This window comes from Carlito syrichta, unplaced genomic scaffold, assembly GCF_000164805.1.
Source record: "Carlito syrichta isolate Samal-C Ts95f unplaced genomic scaffold, Tarsius_syrichta-2.0.1 Scaffold306846, whole genome shotgun sequence".
Classification (NCBI taxonomy): Eukaryota; Metazoa; Chordata; class Mammalia; order Primates; family Tarsiidae; genus Carlito; species Carlito syrichta.
In genome coordinates, this window is record NW_007250942.1 from 55706 (window position 1) to 69459 (window position 13754).

The 13754-nt window shown below is 48.8% G+C and overlaps 1 pseudogene; it reads right to left on the reverse strand.

Annotated features, from left to right (window-relative positions):
* Nucleotides 1-1060: 1060 nt before the first annotated feature.
* On the reverse strand, nt 1061-12906 carry LOC103265791 (annotated as a pseudogene).
* Between the last annotated feature and the right edge of the window lie 848 nt (nt 12907-13754).

The window sequence follows — 13754 nt, forward strand, 5'->3', positions numbered from 1 at the left end:
CAGCTCCTTGGAAGGCTGAGGCGGAAGGATCGCCGGAGCCCAGCAGGTCGAGGCTGCGGTGGCCGGGAGCGGCCACTACACTCCAGTCTGGGCGACAGAGTGAGACTCCAACTCAAAAAAAAAAAAAAAAAAAAAAAAAAAAAAAAATTTTAGAGTTGTGGGGGGATACAAGTGGGGATTTACTACACAAGTAGGTTACATGCTGGTGAAGTTTGGGCTTCTAGCTGGCCCTTTCTCCCTGGGTAGTGGAAGCAGCTAACAAACACATGAAAAAGTGCTCAACCTCACTCAGCATCAGAGAAATGAAATCAAAGCTACATGGTATACCACCTAACCCAAGTAAGGATGGCCATCATTAATAAATCAAAAAAACAACAGATGCTGGCACGGTGTAGAGAAAAGGGGTGGCTTCTACATTGTTGTCTCTCTCTTGTGTTGGATCTATCTTCTTGGGTCTAATCTTATTCCATCAGTTCTCCTACTTTTTGGCCTCAAGCCCTCCCTCAAAGTATTGAGGACCTGAGAGAGCATTTATTTATGTGGGTTGACGGAGATATTAGTGAAACAGGAATACACAGTTCAACCTCTGTGGAAAGCAGAGTGGTGATTCTTAAAAGAACTCAAAACGAACCTTTCATATAATCCAGCAGTTCTGCTCCGGGAACATACCCAGAACAGAAATCATCTACAAAAAGACACCTGCACATGCATGTTTATTGCAGCACTGTTCACAATAGCAAAAACCTGGAAACAACCCCGAGTTTCTTTAGATACGTGAGTCTGCATTCTGCAGCTGGGGGAGGCCAGGCAGGGAGGCCCAGGGCCTGCCCGGGTCCACCCGGCCTTGTGGGAGCAGAAGCCAAGCGCAAACCGTCAGCTCTTGCGTTGCTAAGGCTGGGTCCGCTTTCAAGATGAATGTTTCCTTCTCTGATCAGTTTTCCGACACTTGGGTTTTCTGTCGTTCCCAAGTCCTCTCTTCTGAGTGCGTGGGCACAGAATTTTGTGCACTTGCACCAGTGGGTTTGAGCTCTGTGTGACCTTGGCTCTGAGAAGGATGACCCTAGGCTTGTCCTTCTGGCGGCCCTGGGCCCTCGGATGCCGGGTGCTGGAATTCAAGAGTCGGCCCACCTGTGATGACACCAGTGCAGCTCTCGGTCGGCCACCACGGTGGCCTTTCGCAATTTTGTTCGTACTTCTTGATTTCATCGTACAAGACAAGCACAAAAGCGCCACCCGTGCCTCTGAGAACGTTGGACCATGCACCCTTGAAAAAAGCTTTGCCTCCTTTGTTATAAGCAATCTTCCTCTCCAGCAGTCAAGTGTACCTGCGTACATGATATCAGTTCCTTTGCGCCCTGACTGCATTATCATGTGGCAATGGACAGTGTCAAGTGGATAGGAAGTCAACCCAGCAACGGCAGTGACAGACTGAGATCAGCCAGCCGGTGATGATGTGAGCATTCTCGGGATCTTGGAGACATTCCTTTTGCAGTGTCATAGATACCGAAATCAGCAGCTTGGTAGATGATAATACCCTGAACAGACATGTTAAAGTCTTGGTACAGGCCCTTAATCCCATCAGATTTGTAGATCTTAACCAGGCAGTCACCGAGGCCTCTGAATTCCCTTTCAGCTTCGGCTTTACCCACATCAGCTGCTAGACAGCTACGGGCAAAATCAAAAGGGTACACAAAGCACAAGGATGCGGCCCCAGTGGCACTGCCTGACGCCAGATTCCCTGCAAAGTAGCACCAAACTGGGTCTTCTCGTCCACACCACCCAGGAAGATCCGTTTGCATTTATCTTTGAAGGCAAAGTTGAGAGCCTGGGTGGGGAAGTATCTGATGACATTGGCCAGGTTACCATGCCAGAAGGACAGGACTGTCTGCTCCTTGGGGACACAGACCAACGCAGGCTATAATGCCCTTGTATTGCTTATCTGCAGAGATTTGCTTGCTGGCAGGCTGCACCTGCAGTAGCAGTTTGACCCTCTCGATGGGCGCTGCTGCAGTCTTGGAGATGGCTGCGGCCACTCCACTTGCCAGGAAGTCCTTGGCGAAGGACACAGCGGCATCTGTCTTGTTGAGGAAAGGCAGGGACTGTGGGATGGGACTAGGCTGGGAACCGGCTTTGACTACGGGGCTCTGGGGGTGATTACATTCTTAAGGTCTCTCTCTTATTTTGGATCTGTCTTCTTGGGTCTAATCTTATTCCATCAGTTCTCCTAACTTTTGGCCTCAAGCCCTCCCTCAAAGTATTGAGAACCTCAAAGAGCACTTATTTATATGGGATGACGGAGATATGAGTAAAACAGGAACACCCAAGCACATGTTCTGAGAGCCCTCAGAGTGGTTCCATCGCTATGTGCGTGGAACTTCTCGATACTTCTACAGTATGTTTGTGAGGGAATGAAGGTGACAGAGGGAACTTAGTATCATGAAGATAGTTTTGACCCCCAGAAAGGGCTTTAGGGACACCGCCAGGTCTCTGGAGTGCCCTTCAGAAGAGCTGATCCATTCTGTGGACAAACTCTGTCTTGCCCCCTGCGGCGTCAGGATGGCAAGAGAGAGACAGGGCTAAATGCTTGACCTGCGAGCATAAAGCATCATGGGTGTGAAGGTGAGTAAGCCACAGCCCTTGTCGTTAAAAGAAGTGGAAAATCTGCATCGTGTTAGCTTGAAGAGAGGATTTAGCGATGTCGGCGTGGCATTTAATCTGGGTAGATCACCGGGACTGGGAAGGTGAGCTGGACACAGCCTTCCGAGATTGGAGTCTGGGAGAGCTTTTGAGTGACTGTACAACCAGGAGGGTATTAATTGAAAAAAGAGATAACACTGACTCGCATGCCAAGTCTGCTACGTGTTAAGGCCGCATAATAGGATGTTTTTTTAAAACCTGGGACTCAACTTTCAATCGTGGGTCTACTGCTTAGCACGGGGGAAGTTTTTGCCTGCACCGTGCCACCAAAGCGGTTCTTGCCTCGGTCCCCAGTGACCTCAGTGTTGTGCACTCCAGAGGCAGTTTCCAAATTATTGATTGATTCGGCCTGTCGGCCACACGTCACTCACTTGCTACTTTGTCCTTTTTGAAGCACTTTCTCCAACGGGCTTCCGACCAGTCCCACTTTCCCTGCAAACTTGCTAACTGTTTCTCATTCTCCTTTGCTGGCAGCTTTCCTTGTCTTCTTCTTCTTCCATTTTTTTTGAGTCGCAGTCTCACTCTGTCACCCAGGCTGGAGTGCAGTGAGACACTCACAGCCACCGCAGCCTCGGCCTGCTGGGCTCCGGCGATCCTTCCGCCTCAGCCTTCCCAGTAGCTGGAACTACAGGTGCGTGCTACCACACCGGCTAATTTTTGATTTATTGTAGAGATGAGGTCTTGCCAAGTTGCCCAGGCCGGTCTCCCCGACTTCTTAAGGTGAGAGGGCCCAGGGTCCATGCTTAGACCTCTTCTCTCCTGTGGACACTCAGTTTCTTGGAGAGCTTGTTCAGTCCGATAGTGTTAAACAACACCTGACTGGTGATGGGGCCCTCGTTTTAATCTCAGGCCAGGCCTCTCCCAGACACCAGACTTAACATGTCCACCCACCAACCAGCCCTTGCCACTTGGTGTCGACTGGATATCTCCACTTGAAGAGTCCAAAACCAGATTTCTACCCTAACCCTCTAATCCTGCTTCCCCCCTCCCCCATCTCTGTTGATGGCAACCTCATCCCTGCATCAGTGAATCCTATTTTCTTTCTTTCTTTTTAAAATAAAGACGTGGGGTACAATTCAGGGTTAGGTATCCAAACGTTGATCATGCAGGTCCCCTTGTCGATGAGGTGTGCCCCTCCCTCCCCTGGCAGTTTTCCACCACTGCCAATTCCTTTCTTATAGTATTATGATCCTTGTTCAAGGTCCGTTTATGAATGAACCCTATTTTCTAGCTTCTAGAATGCATCCAGAATCGGACGCCTTCTCACAAGTCCTGCCTCTGTTCTCTCGCTTAGGTTATTCTAGTCATGTCCTAACTGACCTCTTTGCATCTGGCCTCACCCCTCAGTAATCTGCGCACCGCAGCCACCGGAGCTGTCCTTTTTTTTTTTGAGTTGGAGTCTTACTCTGTTGCCTAGACTAGAGGGCAGTGGCACGCTCCTGGCCACTGCAGCCTCGACCTGCTGGGCTCAGGCTATCCTCCCGCCTCAGCCTTCCAAGGAGCCGGAACTACAGGCCCGCGCTACCACGCCCGGCTAATTTTTTTGATTTATTGTAGAGACGTGGTCTCGCCAAGTTGCCCAGGTGGGTCTCGAACCCGCAGGCTCAGGCAATCCACTCACCTTGGCCTCCCAAAGCGCAGGATGACAGGCGGAGCCACTGAGCCTGGCCCAGAGCTGCCCGTTTAGCCCATCGAGTCAGCTCACGTCACTGCTCTCCAAAACCGGGCTAGCTCTCCCGCTCAGCTTCAACGTTTGAGCCCTTCCTGGGGCCCATGGGCCCTGCATGGCTCGACTTTGGTGACTCTCTGACCTTTGCCACCTGCTGTCCTCTTCAGTCATCCCTCTGCCGTCGTGCTGGCCTCCCTGATGCGCCTCCAACACAGCCAGGATCTCCCTGCCTCAGGGCCTTTGGACTGCTGTTCCCGTCTCCTGGAGGGACTGCTCTTTTCTCAGCTGTCTCCCCCCTTAACCCCCTCTCCCCACCCCCTTGCAGGGCACGGCTTAGATGTCTTTCCAGACACTCAGTGACATTCCTGGTCCCCATGTCCAACACCCCCCTGCCCCGTTCCATAGGACTCTGGTCCTTTTCCTGCGGACGTATTCTCCATAGCCATCATCGCCAACATACCCGAGGCAGGGACCGGCGTTTCACTCACCACTGGATTCCGAGTGCCTGGAAGAGTGCCCGGAACAGTGCCCGGCACATGGTCGGTCCAGTAGACATGGTCGTGTTGAATGCAAACAGTGGGACAGTTCGTTTAAAATGCTGGGCTGAGTCTGGCACACAGTGATATTCAGTAACAGCTGTTCTAAGTGTCGTGTCTGTCATTACATGGCAAGAGGCCAGAACATGAGTGGGGGTGGTGTTTTTTTAAACATTTATTTTATATATATTCTATTTGAGTTGGAGTCTCGCTGTGTTGCCCAAGCTGGAGTGCAGTGGCACATTCACGGCCACCCCAGTGTCGACCTGCTGGACTCCGGCGATCCTTCTGCCTCAGCCTTCCAAGTAGCCCACGCCTGGCTAATTTTTAAAAATTTTATTGTAAAGACCAGGTCTCGCCAAGTTGCCCAGGCTGGTCTCGAACCCGTGGATTTATGCAGGCAGTCCTCTCGCCCTGGCCTCCCAAAGTGCTGGGATGACAGACTGAGCCACCGAGCCCGGCCGGCCTGTTTTTTTTTTTTTTAACCTAGGCAGTTTTCAGCAAAAAGATCATACAACGACCTTATTTCTAGATGGATACTTGTTGAAAAGATGACAATCAAATAAATAATAAGAATGTGCATGTAGTGAATAGATTGTTTCCGAAAAGAAGTTCAGGCATTTTGAGGTAGGAGACGGCATCGGGCAGATTAAGTGAACTTGGCAAAAATAAACCCAAACCAAACCCAAATGAACCTCACCCCCTCTGTGATCCTGAAGCATGACTTTGGTTTTCCTGGGAATACATTTGTTGGACATCATGGTGTCCTGATAATGACAATGAATTGGGTTCCCGTGGTTTAATAATCTTCTGACTTGTTTGCCCTCTCTCCCAGTTGGGGGCCGCGTTACCACACGCTTTGGCAGGCTGCGTGGAAGTTATGCAGCTAGATCTCCCCAGGTATTTAACCAACCAGGTCCCTAAATGAACAAACAAACCAAACTAAAATTACACTTTTTTTTGAATCGGAGTCTCACTCTGTCGCCCAGGCTGGGATGCAGTGGCATGTTTACGGCTGCCGCAGCCTCAACCTACTGGGCTCACGAGGTCCCTCTGCCTCGGCCTTCCAAGCAACTGGAACTACAGGCGCGAGCCACCATACCCAGCTAATTTTTTGATTTATTGTAGAGACGAGGTCTTCCAAGTTGCCCAGGCTGGTGTCGAGCCCATGGGCTCAGGCAATCCTCTTGCCTCTGCCTCCCAAAGTGCAGGGATGACAGGCGTGAGCCATAGCGCCCAGGTAAAATTACACTTTGAAGGCCGCCTCTACCTATTTGTAGGTAATAATTATTTTGTTACTCGTTTACAGTTAACCAGAGCCATAACTGTTCATCTCAGTTTTTGATTAGCATTTAATCAGTGTTTTTTTATCAGGGTGTTCTGCTTTAACCAACAGGGAAGTATTTGATTGCTTAGTTAGCCTTGGCAAGCTTCCTTGGTAAATGTACAATTTCCATTTCACTTTTGATGTATTTACATAACCCTGGGCCCCCTTATTAATCCATAGAAGGGTGCCTGGGGACTGGAGAACTTGTACACGATTTATCTCTTAATATTACTTCAGGCCGGGCGTGGTGGCTCACGCCTGTAATTCCAGCACTTTGGGAGGCCGAGGTGAGAGGATTGCCTGAGCTCACGGGTTTAAGACCAGCCTGGACAACTTGGTAAGACCTCATCTCTACCAAAAAAAAAAGCCAGACATGGTAGTGAGCACCTGTAGTTCCAGCTACTTGGAAGGCTGAGGTGGAGGGATCGGCCGAGCCCACGGATTTGAAACCAGCCTGGGCAACTCGGTGAGATCTCGTCTCTACAATAAAACAAACAATTCACCAGGTGTGGTGGTACATGCCTGTGGTTCCAGCTACTGGGAAGGCTGAGGCGGAAGGATTGCCTGAGCCCAGCAGGTCGAGGCTGCGGTGGCCATGAGCATGCCACTGCACTCCAGCCTGGGTAACAGAGTGAGACTCTGTCTCAAAAAAAAAAAAAGATTACCTCAACGATTAATAGCTTTTAAAAATTGGTTTTAAAAAGTGTTCTTTCTTTTTTTTTTTTTTTGAGTCGGAGTTTCACTGTCACTCAGGCTAGAATGCAGTGGCACACTCATGGCCACCATAGCCTCCACCAGCTGGACTCAGGCGATCCTTCCACCTCAGCCTTCCAAGTAGCTGGAACCACAGGCATGCATCACCATGCCTGGCTAATTTTTTTGATTTATTGTAGAGACGAGGTCTCGCCAAGTTGCCCAGGCTGGTCTCGAACCTGTGGGCTCAGGCAATCCTCTCGCCTCAGCCTCCCAAAGTGCTGGGATGACAGGCGTAAGCCACCAAGCCCAGTGTATTTTTTTCTTTCATTAGTTTATTTAACAATTACATGCCTAATTAATTTATTGCCATAACTTTATGAGAGGGATTATTAATGTAACTTTTATAGATGAGGAAACTGAGGTGCAGAGAAATGAAGTGACTTTAAAAAAGTCTCAATGGTATACCTGAGCTGCAAGCAGAATTTAGGTTCATTTTGTTCAATTAGTGCATTCTTGAAAAGTTGGGTGTATAAGCAGACCTGTTTTTTTTTTTTTTTTTGAGACAAGGTGTTTTTTTCTTTTTTTTTTTGAGACAAGGTTTCACTCTGTTGCCAGGCTAAAGTGTAGTGACACGATCACAGCTCATCGCAATTTCTGACTCCTGAGTTCAAGTGCTCCTCCTGCCTCAGCTTCCCAAGTAGCTGATTCTGTGGGTGAGCACCACCACACTGGCTAATTTTTCTATTTTTTTGTAGAGACACGGTCTTGCTTGTGACCCAGGCTGGTCTTGAACTCCTGACCTCAAGCAGTCCTCCCACCTTGGCCTCCCAAAATGCTGGGATTACAGGTGTGAGCTACTATACATGCTCTAAAAAACAGGGTCACAGACTGGGGCCAGTGAGGTGTGTTCTATTTGGCATTCAGGAAAATTTTGGCAACAATTACACATTGGAAGATTTTGTTTAAGATCAGGATTTTGACCGTGTGTGGTGGCTCATGCCTATAATCCCAGTGCTTTGGGCTCAGATGATCCTTCTGCCTTATGCTTCCAAGTAGCTGGAACCACAGGTGCGCACCACCATGCCTGGCTAATTTTTTTGATTTATTGTAGAAACGAGGTCTCACCAAGTTGCCCAGGCTGATCTCGAACCTGTGGGCTCAGGCAATCCTCTTGGATCTGCCTCCCAGAGTGCTGGGATAAGAGGTGTAATCCACCATGCCCGGCATGGATTCTTCGAGGCCAGGAGTTCAAGACCAGCCTGGGCAACATTGAGAAACCCTGTCTCTACAAAAAAGAAATAAAAATCAAGAATCAGCTAGGCATCCTGATGTGCTGGGTCTGGGGTGAGATCCAGATAATGGACTTTCAGAAGCTTTGCAGGTAATTCCAGGGTGCAGCCAGAGTTGAGAGCTTCTGCCCTTGGGGACGCTGGCTTTGAGATGTGGAGAAGCACAGACTATCATGTCTGCCTGGCGGGCAGCAGCAGTGGCTTCTTCAGGTGTCTCTCTCTGGTGCCAGGTGAGACTTTGGTGTTCCCTGAGACTCTTCTCCTCAATACCTGCCCAGTTCATTGCTGGGGCAGGCATGGCATGGATTCAAAGCTGGTAACTACTCTTGCTTTCTTGTCTTGAGTCAACATTCTGCCGGAAAGGGGTCTCACCAAGTTGCCCAGGCTGGTCTCAAACCTGTGGGCTCAGGCAATCCTCTCACATCTGCCTCTCAAAGTGCTGGGATGACAGGTGTAACCTGCATGGAGGTGGGCTGCATTGAGGACTCCTTCTCTTGGCAGGTGAATCCACCTGGACTCACCATCTAAATCCTACTTTGATAATGTTTCTTAGCCGGGCACGGTGGCTCAAGCCTATAATTCCAGCACTTTGGGAGGCGGAGGCGAGAGGATTGCCTGAGCCCAGGGGTTCGAGACCAGCCTGGGCAACTTGGCAAGACCTCGTCTCTACAATAAATCAAAAATTAACCGGGCATAGTGGCACGTGCCTGTAGTCCCAGCTACTTGGAAGGCTGAGGTGAAAGGATTGCCTGAGCCCAGCAGACCGAGCCTGCGGTGGCCATGAGCGTGCCACGGCACTCCAACCTGGGTGACAGAGTGAGATTTCAACTCAAAAAAAAAAAAGAAAAAGAAGCCACTTTGAGAGGCTGTGGACACATGGATGCCACACTGGTTGCCATAGGGTACGGCCTAGTTTGAAAATGACACTGGCCATGGCTGTACTAGGCAACAGCAGTCTCTTTGACATAATTGTTGTCCTTTTTCCAGACACTGCCCCTAGGACAGTTCCTTGGCTAGGCAGAGCTATGCTCCTCTTACCTGAGGTTTATAGATCCTACCTCAGGGCACTGCAATTTAGGTTGATGTTCGAGAAGTTAGTTCTATTAATGATGGCCATTCTTGCAGGGGTTAGGTGGCATCTCAGTGTGGTTTTGATTTGCATTTCTCTGATGATGAGGGAGGCTGAGCACTTTTCATGTATTTGTTGGCTGCCCATGTATCTTCTTTTGAGAAGTGTCTTTCATGTCTTTTGCCCACTTTTTAAAGGGGCTGTTTGTGTTTTTCCTTTCGGTGCATTTGAGTTCCTTGTAGATCCTAGATGTTAGGCCTTTGTCAGATATACAGTCGGCAAATATTTTTCCCACTCTGGGGGCTGTCTCCCTGCTCTCTTGATGGTGTCTTTTGCTTTGCAGAAGCTTGTTAGTTTGGTGAGGTCCTACTTGTCTATCTTATTTCTTAAGGTATGGGCACTTAAGGCTCTGATCAGGAGTTGGTTGCCAGTTCCAATTTCCATAAGGGTGTCTCCTGCGTTTTCTGAGATTCTTATAGTTTCAGGTTTTACGTTTAGATCTTTGATCCATTTGGCGTTAATTTTTGTGTGTGGTGATAGGTAGGGGTCCTGTTTCAACCTTCTGCATGTGGTCAGCCAGTTTTCCCAGCACCATTTACTGAATGGGTTCTTCTCTCCATCATCTTTACAATAAAAATTTAAAAAATAATAATTTTTTTCAAAAAAGAAGTTCTCCACGTACCATAAGGCAAGTGATACTTTACTAAAGTGACGTTATTTAATTGTTTTGGTAAAAGTTGTTTCAAAGTGCATCAGATACTTCTGGGGGGCAGTGGGGAGTCTGCCATGTGAAGTAAGTATTTTTGTTTTGCAAATGTTCTCGGGGTGACCTTGGATGTTGGCTCTCAGAATTTTTTTTTTTTGAGTTGGTCACTCCATTGTCCAGGCTGGAGTGCAGTGGCACGCTCACGGCCACCCCAGCGTTGACCTGCTGGGCTCCGGCGATCCTTCCGCCTCAGCCTCCCAAGTAACCAGAACTACAGGTGTGTGCTACCACACCCGGCTAAGTATTTGATTGATTGTAGAGACGAGGTCTGGCCAAATTGCCTGGGCTGGTCTCGAACCCGCGGGCTCAGGCAATCCACTCGCCTCGGCCTCCCAAAGTGCTGGGATGTCAGGCTGAGCCACCAAGCACGGCTGGTTCTCAGAATTTGAGATTGCTGTTAATCCAACTATCTTAGCTTTGACAGATTTGGAAATGTTGAACTGATCCTTCCTTCCTTCCTTCCTTCCTTCCTCCACCTCCCTCCCCTTTCTTTTGGCAAAGTAAAACCTTCAACAGTGGTTTGGGCCCAGTGGACACACTCTCAGATCTTAATGAAAAACTGCATTTCTTTTCTTTTTTTTGAGTTGGAGTCTCACTCTGTCGCCCAGACTGGAGTGCAGTGGTCGCTCCTGGCCACTACAGCCTTGACCTGCTGGGCTCCGGCGATCCTTCTGCCTCAGCCTTCCGAGTAGCCGGAATTACAGGTGCACGCTACCACGCCCAACTAATTTTTTTTGATTTTATTGTAGAGATGAGGTCTCGCCTGCCCAGGCGGGTCGCGAACCCGTGGGCTCAGGCAGTCCACTCATCTCAGCTTCCCAAAGGCGCGGGATTACAGGCTGAGCCACCGAGCCTGGCTGAAAAACTTCAATTTCTTGAGCTACAGTTTTGGGATATTGAGGAAGACGGTGATTTTACTTCGCTGAAGCAAGTTGTCCTTGGGCTTGGTTCTTAGAGAACCAACTGACTCTCAGATGATTGTCTGGAAAGACCCAGGGTTGGATGGAGCTACAGAGGCAGTCCCTGCCCCCGGGAATATGTGGTCTGGCAGGAAAGGCTGGGAGAACTTCCTAGAAAGGTGCCAGCCTCTGGTTACTAAGAGCTGCGTGAATGCTGGAGGCATTTGATCTGGGAAGGTGCTGGCCAGCATGAGGAAGCCTCCTGGGAGGAGGGGATCTGAGTCCTTGAGGAGGGGGAGGCCTGTTGGTACAAATCTCTCTGCCTATTCTCACAGCAGTGCTTTGGGTCTTTTTAAAAAAAGAATTGTTATTTATTATAGAGATGTGGGGTACAATTCAGGGTTAGGGATACAAACGTTGATCATGCAGTTACCCTTGTTGATGAGGTGTGCCCCTCCTTCCCCTGGCAGTTTCCCTCAACTGCCAATCCCACACCCCCTCCCCTGACAATCCCTTTCTTATAGTATCATAATAGTTCAAGTTCCGCTGATGAGGGAGAACATATGGAATTCTGTTCTTTGTTTCTGTGATAAATCACTGAGTATGATCGACTCCAAATCGATCCAAGTTGCTGCCAAGTTCATATATTTGTCCTTCTTTATGGCAGCGTAATATTCCAATCTGTATATGCACCACATTTAAAAAATCCAGTCCAGCTTCGATGGGCAACACGGTAGGTTCCATGTTTTTGCTATTGGGTACCTGTATGATCAATGTTTATATACCTAACCCTGAAATGTATCCTGCATCTTATAAGAAAAATTAAAAAAAATTAATAATGAGAAATAAGTATAGATAATGGTTTAGCTGACACTGTCATATTTTAGTGCAATATGTTCTGAAATATTTGCTCCTTTGGGTTGTGCATGTGCTATTTTTTGTCACTAATAAGCCTATAGAAGCCTCATAGAAATGAGAAGTTTTCTCAAGGAAAGTTAGGCATTCTGAGATTTTTCTGATAAGGGGAAAGGGTCAATGTGCCTGTAGTTCCTGTGCTTCATTCAAATTCTGCTTTTGTAATTTTACAAAAAAAAAAAAAAAAAAAAAGCGCAACTCCTGAGACTGGCAGGTCTCTTCCCAGAGGTCAACACAAGAGTGTGGGGGATCCGCCAGCAGCAGAGGCTGCTGGGGATGATTTTCTGCTAGAATGATCCTGGAGAGACTCTGCTTAAAGCTGAGGGTGGGTGGACAGGGGTCACAGCAAGAGTCAGTGCTGGGCAGGCCTGGGCTTCCGGGTCTCCTGTTTCTAATCCAGTTCTGCCTCTGAGCGCGGCTGCCTGCCAGACTTAGGAGCCTGATTGGCTGAAGGGTTCCTGCTTCCTCATCGTAGATTCCATCAAAAGCAGGAGGTGTCCGTTTTGAAACTGACCACAATGCAACTTTTCCACATTTTCCATGACTGATGGGAAAATGCTTGAAAATGGAGATCCCTGACATTCTATTTGTCCTCCATAGGTTTGATTTGAAATAAAGGCCTAGGAAAAACATGTCAACTGCCTAAAAAGCAACTGCTCCTAAAATATGGGCAGATTTATCTGTGATCACGTGGTGCAGCCTTCTTTATCATGACCTCTGCAAGGCAGCTGGGCTGTGTGCAGGTCCACGCTGTCCCCTCTGCCTGGGGCCCTTCCCCATGCCGTCCCCCTGGCTGGTGGCTGATTCAGCTCACACTTCACTTCCTCAGTGAAGACTTCCCAACCCAGAGTTGCCCTCCACAGTCTTCTTGGCACCCCTGGGAAGCCTCTGCTGGGGGCAGTGAGGACCGTCTCCCCCGCAGGGACAGGCTTCTCAGGCTTCAGGGACAGACTGGGTCCCTGTGTCCCCAGCTCCTGGTGGCTGTGTCTGGCGTAGGCGAGGTGCTTGTGAGTGGTTGCTGGGCAATGAGTGGGCCATGGCATGGGACCATGGATTTCAGCGGGCAGAGCTTGGAGAGACCCGTGGGAACCCAGCCTTGTTTGCTGATGACTTAAAAAGTTAAATGCCTGTAATCCGGTGCCTTTGGGAGGCTGAGGTGAGTGGATTGCCTGAGCCCGCGGGTTTGAGACCCACCTGGGCAGCGAGACCTCATCTCTACAATAAATCAAAAAATCAGCCACGCGTGGTGGCGCATGCCTGTAATTCCGGCTACTCGGAAGGCTGAGGTGGAAGAATCGCCGGAGCCCAGCAGGCCGAGGCTGCGGTGGCCGGGAGCGGCCACTGCACTCCAGTCTGGGCGACAGAGTGAGACTCCAACTCAAAACAAAAAAAATAAAATAAAATAAAATAAAATAAAATACTTTTAAAAAATAATAACATAAACCGAATCCAGGACTGACATTTTAAGGTACACAGCAGCCCATTCATACACAGTTTTTTGGTGTTCTGTTTTGTTTCACAAGCGATGTCTGTTTAACAGATTTTCTTACTGGTAGATAAATAATTGTAATAGGACTGTGCTAGAATTAGACACATTTTCATCGCCTAACATCCTGGTCTTGGCGTGTTAACAATGCAACAAACCGGAGAGGTTCTTTTACAAGTCTCTCACTAACTCCCTTCTCACCCCATTCAGAGTACTTGCAAAGGCTCAGCCTTCCCAACACCATTGCCTCTCTGACCCTGTCTTCCATGGTCCCCTCCCTCGCTCTACCCAGCTGTGCCACCTTCATTCCTGTTGTTTTGCACACATCAGGGCATATCCCAGCCTCTGAGTCTTTGCATCTGATGCTCTCTCTTTCAGGAACACTCTTCCTCCAAATATCACAGG